The sequence below is a fragment of the Lonchura striata genome, chromosome 19 (genome assembly GCF_050655825.1).
Source record: "Lonchura striata isolate lonStrDom1 chromosome 19, ASM5065582v1, whole genome shotgun sequence".
Taxonomy (NCBI): Eukaryota; Metazoa; Chordata; class Aves; order Passeriformes; family Estrildidae; genus Lonchura; species Lonchura striata.
Window position 1 is genome coordinate 11,592,960 of NC_140721.1, and position 7,791 is coordinate 11,600,750.

Below are 7,791 nucleotides of genomic sequence, written 5' to 3' on the forward strand. Positions count from 1 at the left end.
TGAGTGTGGGATGGGATGGGATCAATTCTGTGTGCAGCTGGGCATCCCAGCCTTTTTTTCCAAGGTCTTAGGTCCCTGTGCTTTGTTTATGGCTCCTGCAGTAGCTTCTGAGTATCTTTAGGTACCATCAATGCCCACAACCCAACATGTCAGTTTTCCTCCAGAGGATACACATTCCCAGATTCACTGTTTATCTTCTTTTTCCAGCTGCTCATCACTACAGTCCTCTGCTCTTCACCTCCATGCTGGCCCAGCTATCCCCACTTCTTGCTCTGCACATTGAAAACCTGGAGAGATTGAAAGTAAATTTACATGAAACTGTTAATATCCATTCCAATGGGCCTCTTCCTGGTATGTGTTCTCTGTCTTACATCCCTGAACTCTGTTCATCCAAATATCAGGAGCCCTCTCCTCTGTGCAGAAAGGGAGGGGTGGAAAATAGTCTTGTGGAAATACAAGGATCCTGATCAAATCTTCCTCTAACTTAATATATTAACCAAACTTCACCAGATTTGGTAATTCGACTTTCTTTGTTATTGACAAGGTTGTATGTGGCAGCTTTTTCTAGGCAGACTGTTTCTCTTCCTTTATGTACTCTCTTCCCATATATATTTGTATAGTTCATTCACAGCCCTGAAACTTCAGAGAGACTTGTTGCCTTCAGGGGAAGGCAAGGCGACCTGGTTTCAAGGAACAGCACGGCAGCCCAGTCTCCCCTGGGCCACTCGGGCCAACGACACGTGCTGGACACCAATGTGGTGGACGGTCGAAAGCGTTTATTATCTTATCTCATGGGTTTAAATAGTCTTGGGGGACTCTGCTACGTCAGGGGGGGTTGGTAGGGTCTCTAGGGTTAGTCAGGAGTGGAAAACTACTGGGTTAGGTGTGGTTACATTCTTTGGGGTAATGGATAACATGTTGCAGGGTGAGAGGGGGAAGGGGTCTTTCTTTCCGTCACATCCCGAAATCTTCCGTTCGCCTGTCCCTATCTACTACATCTCCCCCCTCCTTTTCATAAGTAACATGAGGTAGTCGTAGATATAGGCACTGGAGTGAGGTACAAACTTGTAACTTGGTAAGGAAAAAAGGGTTTTTGGTAAACCTGAGTAAATCTCGCAAGGTGAGTTTCGAAGGCTTTTGCAGCTGACTGTGTTCGCAGTTTTTGGTTTACAGCATTTGTTGCTGGCCTACAAACAGAATGTTCGCCCGTTCTAGATGGGCCTGAACAAATGAGACTAGCTTGTTCAGCAGGCATGGTCCTATGGTAACAGCTAAAAGCAGTATTGCCAGTGGACCTACCAGGGCAGAAATTAAAGTGGTGAGCCAAGGTGATTGATTGAACCAGGATTCGAACCAGCTCTGCTGGGTTTCCTTGTCTCTCTTTCTCTGAGCCAGTCTATCTCGGAGTTCTGCCATGGAGTCTTTAACGACTCCCGTATGATCTGCATAAAAGCAGCATTCCTCTTTTAAAGCTGCACACAGTCCTCCTTGTTGCATGAACAAGAGGTCCAGTCCTCGCCTATTCTGTAAAACTACTTCTGAAAGCGAAGAGACTGATTTCTCTAGATAGGAGATGGATTTCTCGATCCTCTGCAGGTCTTCATCGATGGTTATTTGCAGCTGAGAGAGTCCGTGCTGTTGGGTTGCGATGGCTGAGACACCTGTGGCTGTACCAGCTGCTCCCAGGCCGAGCAGCATTGCGATAGTTATACCTGTGATTATTTCTCTTTTGTGGAGTCTGTCAGGTTCTTCGAAAAGGTGGTACACTTCTTCATCTGAGTGGTACAGGACCCTAGGAACAATCAGAACTTGGACACAGAAGTCAATAGAGTCATTAAATTTGGCAAGGAACACACAAGGACTCACTCCGGATCGCTGGCAAACCCACATCCCAGATGTGGATGGGACTACCCACTTACTGGTTTTTCTGTTGGGCTTGACAACTTTAGTGCAGAAGTTGCCTTTCTGCTTTGCTAAAGTTGCATTGCCAAAACATTTGCCTTGTCCTGTGATTTGACTTAGGGTGATTCCTCTGCGGGGAGTGTCCTATCTGCACTGGTGGGGGGCACTGGCTGTGGAGTAACTGAAGGGGGTGTCTAAAGCAATGCCTTCGTAGAAAGGGGGTTTAACATCATAACAAAGCCAACAGGAGTTAGTTAGGTTCGGTTTGGTTTCGTTTAGGGTTAGAAAGGTAGCTTCTAGTATATAAACACAGGGGTGTTCCACGGGATGGTGGAGGGTTCTATGTGACCCTTTTGCAGCTCGAGGTTGACCAGTTCCAGCAAGGCTGCCATTCGAGGCTTTGACAGGGGCCACTGCTCGACCCATACGGGGTCTGGTGATTTTTAAGTCCGGGACGGCCCTCTCACTCTGTTCACTGGGGGGACTTCTTTGCATTGCCAGTGTCGGGGCCACAGTGCTTGGGGAAAAATCGAGCAGTCTGCTCCTGTGTCTGCCCAAAACTGAAGCCCTATGACATGGGGGTCCTGACTGCCATAAAGGCGGCACGTCTCCCACACCTTCGGTGGCTCCTTCCCTATTTTCATGGCCAGGGCCACCCAGGGGTCCCGTTCTGGGGCGTCCCCTGCTGACCCTGCGGCACAGGCACTGCTTGCGGCGGTAGTGGGTACGAAGGTACCGCAGGCTGTGTTGCGAAATTCGCTGGCGAGGGTACCAAGCTGGCTGCCTCCTGTGTGGGTATGGGGTATAAGGGCGCCCCGTCCCACTGGGGGTTGGCATAGATGGGCTGCCTTGCATTCGCGGCAGGAGGAGGCTGGGTGCAGCCCGCACGCCCCCTCCCTCTCCCGTTTCCCTGGGGCCGGGACCTGAATTCCTTGGCTAGATGTCCTTTCCTCCCGCAGCTCCAACAGGCTCCTCTCGGGCGTGCTTGGGGTGGAGGTGCCGCGGCGGGCTGCCGTGCCGGCTGGGGACAGCTCACCGCGGTGTGACCTGCCTCACCACACTTGAAACACGCCATGGCACTGGTCAGGGTGTGGACGGCTGCCTGAATGGGTGTCAGCTGTTCTTCCCTCACTACATGTCTGATCATGCCAGCCAGGCTGGCTCCGGCTGGCAGGGAACGTAAGATATCTTTGGTGACAGAGTTGCACTGCTGGCGCAAGCAGTCAGATACCACGGGGCCCTTTGCCTCTGCCGGCAGGGTAGAAGAGTCTATTGCTGCCTGCAGGCGATCTACGAACTGCGTGAAGCTTTCTCTCTCTGCCTGCCTCACGGTGGACCACGGCGACAGCTTGGCCACGACCCGGGAGGCTGCACGAATAGCCTCCCTAGCAGCCTGAGTGGTCGCCCTGACCTCCTCAGCCCGCATCTGCATGGCTTGTTGCTGAGGCGTGATCATATCATCGTGCTTTCCCATAAGCCTGGATAAAGTCGATCTGTGTAGTGGCTGCCTCGCGCCAGGTGCTTGGGCTAATAGCTTTGTACAATTATCCTCCCATTCTTGTCTAAACACAATCATTCCCGCACCATCAAGTATCATGCGACCTATTCGCTCGATATCAAAGGGAAGCAGGTCGTCATTACTAAAAAGACCATCGATTAATGTGGAGACCATGGCCGAATTGATTCCTTTTTCTGCAATGGCTTTGACAATTGATTGTACATCTTTTGGGTTTACCGGGGCATATACCCTCTGCTGGTTCCCTTCTGGGCCGGTGATCCTCACTGGGAAGGCTTGTACGGCAGCCGCTGGGGACCATTCGGCACAGGCTATTTTTATTTCTCCCCAGTCGGTAAACTGGGCTGGCTCGTATTGTGGCTGCTTTTCGGTGCGGCTTAAAGCTTTACTTGGTTTTGTTTTAAATTGCATTGGCTCTATTCTCTTCGTCTCAGAGTCCCAGCCGGCTGCTGACAGCTCTTCCGAGCTGCCGGAGCTGCTGCTGGACTCCGAGTCGGAAGTCGAATGCCAGCGCACTTCCGGGGCTCGGTGCCGTTTTGTGCGGCTCCAACCCCGCTCCTCCCCCCGGGGGCGGCGCCGCTGCCGCCCCCCGGGCTCGCCCTGCCTCCTGCAGGGGTGGGTTTCTCCCTTACATGGTGGCGGCGTCAGGCACGGCTGCCGATCGGCTCCGAGCCCTCTGCCGCTCTCCTCCTCTTTCTCCCGCACACGCGCATTAGCGAAACTCCGCGCCTCTGGGCTCTTCGCGCCGAGACTGCCCGCGCCCCGCCCCTCCCCTTGGCTGCCGGCGCCATTTTCAAAGGGGTATGGAGGCGGCGTGGGCAGGATCCCCTCCCGAGCCACGGCCTCCGCGCCTTTGGCTTCCCCCGCCAGTCCCCACCGACAGAGCTCTGCGCGCTGCTGCACCTCCGGTACCAGGTCACCGACCGGCGGTGGTGGGGCGGATGGGGAAGCCGTGGATCTTTGGGAGGTTTCCGCGGGGGGCCCCGGGCCCCGGCCCGGGGAGGGGAGGGACGCGCCGAGCCCCCCCTGATCCCCGCTCCCGAGCGGATCGTCCTCAGGGGCTGTTTGCGTTGCCGCTCTTACCCCTAGCTTGGGTGTAACCAATAAACACGTACGCGCTGCGCTCCACATCTCCTGCTCTTCTATTGCTTTGCGCAGGGCTTTCTCTACTTTTCCCCACGCCTTAAGGCATTTGCCGCTGCCTGAGGATTTCGTGTCCTCGGCCAGCGCGGCTGTGCATTTTTCCCATATCTCCAGATGCAAAACATCCACAGGGCGTTCAATTGCCCCATGCTCAAGCAGCCTTGCTATAGCAAGATAAAAGTCTTTGAGCTTACACTCAATTCCCCATTGCTTATGAACCTCACTTACGACCCTGGCGATGGCATCCATGATGATCGCGGGTCCTGGGACGTCTCCCTCGCCGAGAACACGGTCTCACCGGTCTGGCCGCTGCTCTTGTCCAGGCGACACCCGCAACCCGAGCGAATTATTCCCGGGCTTCGGCACCAGTTATGTTGCCTTCAGGGGAAGGCAAGGTGACCTGGTTTCAAGGAACAGCACGGCAGCCCAGTCTCCCCTGGGCCACTCGGGCTAACAACACGCGCTGGACACCAATGTGGTGGACGGTCAAAAGCGTTTATTATCTTATCTCATGGGTTTAAATAGTCTTGGGGGACTCTGCTACGTCAGGGGGGGTTGGTAGGGTCTCTAGGGTTAGTCAGGAGTGGAAAACTACTGGGTTAGGTGTGGTTACATTCTTTGGGGTAATGGATAACATGTTGCAGGGTGAGAGGGGGAAGGGGTCTTTCTTTCCGTCACATCCCGAAATCTTCCGTTCGCCTGTCCCTATCTACTACAAGACTTTGTCTAAGTGAAAAACCAAAACGCTTTCTGAAGCTTGCATGTGGCTAAACAGTCCCAAAACTTCATCACACCACTGATGGAGGTCACAATTCCAGAGGCTCTCAGGGAAATGGTCTTACTGAGATGGGTGCTGGGATTTCGCTTAAACAGAGCATCGTTCTCTCATAGCTGTGAGCTCCCTCACACTCTGAAGGTTTCTGGAGCTCATTATGGATCGAACGAACACGAGTCCACCACTGAAAAGCAGGTTCACAACAACAGCTTCCATCTGTTTGCTCTTGGTCTGAGAACACCCATGGTCTGATTTCCCTCTCTATCCTTCTCTCTCTGTACATCCTACTCATCACTACTACCCTGAGCGACTTGTTCAGGGGAAAGTGTCCCTGCTTATAGCAGGGGGGTTGGGCTAGGTAGTCTTTTAAAGGTCCCTTCCAACCTAAACCATTCATAATTCCATGGTTCTATTCAGACATGCTGTCTGCTCCTTGCTGAGAGGAGCAAATAGGCAGCTGCTTAATGGCTGCAACATTCCCATTCTGATCTCTGATCTCCATAGTCTCTGATGCCTTTGAAGTTTTTCCAACCAAAAACTACCACACAGGAAGAAAAATGTGCAAGTGGCATCACTGAAATGCCCTTAAAAAAACTCAGTGCTGGAAATAATATCCTGTGGGGGGTATACTTATCTCTTTGCTGTGGCACAGGGCTGCTCTTTTCACTCCTTGTTTCCTGATGCAGATGAAACTGGAGGGATCATCCAGTGGAACCAGGCAGCTGACCCTCAGCAGACACAGGGCCGGAGCAGTAAGGACCCACATCCCCCAGGGAACAGGGAGAAGTGTAGGGAATGAAGGCACAGTGGAGGTGGGTTGGCAGTCAGCCTGGGGATCAGCCAGCTGATCACTTCAGCAGAACTCCAAGTGCTCCTCCAAACTTGAAGGCACTGAATGAGGGTGGGGTCAGGTTGGAAATGGGGAAGAAACATCAGACATTGAGAGTGGTGAGGACCTGGCACAGGTTGCCCAAAGAAGCTGTGACTGCCCCATCCCTGGAAGTGTCCAAGTCCAAGGATGGGGCTTGGAGCAACCTGGTTTAGTGGAAGGTGTCCCTGGCCATGGCAGGGGGGTGGAACAAGATGGGCTTTAAGGTCACTTCCAAGCCAACCCATTCTGGGATTCTGTGATCTCAGAGGACTTTACTGCCATTACTTTGCTACTATTACTCTGCTGCCACAAGTCCACAGAGAATGTCCCTTCTCAGCAAAGCTGGACTTTCACAGCCATCCACAGGGTCCAATGCTAAAGGAGTGAGGTTTCCTCCTTCCCAACCCTAGGGATCCAGTGAATGCCAGGGTTGCAGGGACAGCAGACTGGGATGTTGTGCATTGGTCCTCCAATGTTCTCTCATGCTCCAGGTTGGCCCAAGGACTGCAGTGAGCTCCCTGCTAGCAGCTCCAGTGGCGTCTACATCATCCAGCCCACAGGACAGCAAACCATTGTGGTCTACTGTGAGATGAACAGGGAAGATGGAGGCTGGACTGTCATCCAGAGGAACCACAGAGATACACCAGTCAGCTGGAATGAGTCCCAGAGCACCTACAAACACGGCTTAGGGATGTGCATACCGAGTTCTGGCTGGGCACCGAGTACATCCATGAGGCAGAAGGTCTACCATGTCAGGTTTGTCATCTGGGATGCTTCAAATAACATGAAGTGTGCAGACTACAACCTGTTCAGTCTGGATGATGAGTCCCAGGGCTACCAGCTGAGGCTGGGAGCGCACTTGGGGATGGTGCTTCGAAGAAGCCATGGCCTCCAAGGGCACAACCACCATGCACAACAACATGAAGCTCTCTGCTAAAAATTGGGATCAGGACACTTCTAGTGGGAACTGTGCCACCAGCCCTGGGGGTGGGTGGTGGTACTCAGCTTGTTACTCTGTGCATCTGAACTTCAAAAGGGGCCATGACATGGGGCAGCCTGTGCCCGGAGAACTGCAGAGCCTCAGCCATCCTCATCAAAGCCACCACCTACTGCTAGTTGCATTTTCATTTCCTTACTGTCCAACCTGGGGCTAATTCTGGGTCTTCAAAGAATTGGAACAAAGCAAAACCAAACTGGATGTGCCACGGGGTCTTTGCAGAGGTTGGTCATATGTAGCTACTGAATAAAAGAAGGAATTTTCAATTTTTAATTCCTCCTGTAGATTTTCTTTACTTCTCAGCTGTGCCTGTGTCCTCTAGTTCAGAGTCAGATCATTTTAATGACATTAATAATAGAAACAGTCTCCTGGAAATGCAGAAGTTTCCAGATTGGTAGCGTGCTTTATATAACATGTGAAATAGTCAACCCAGTAGACTTCTGTGGCTTTGTCAGTTAAATTACATCCTTAGTTTCACGAAAACTACCTGATTTTTACTGACGATCTTGCTCAAGATAGTAAAGTGCACAGGCACCTTCCCACTCTGAACCTCATGCATGTAAGGCTTAATTGATGTTAATTAGTCA

General features: G+C 52.3%; 1 pseudogene; it reads left to right on the forward strand.

Moving 5' to 3' along the window:
* The first annotated feature begins 6,497 nt into the window (after positions 1-6,497).
* LOC110475903 (fibrinogen-like protein 1-like protein pseudogene) lies at positions 6,498-7,458 on the forward strand (annotated as a pseudogene).
* The last annotated feature ends 333 nt before the right edge of the window (positions 7,459-7,791 follow it).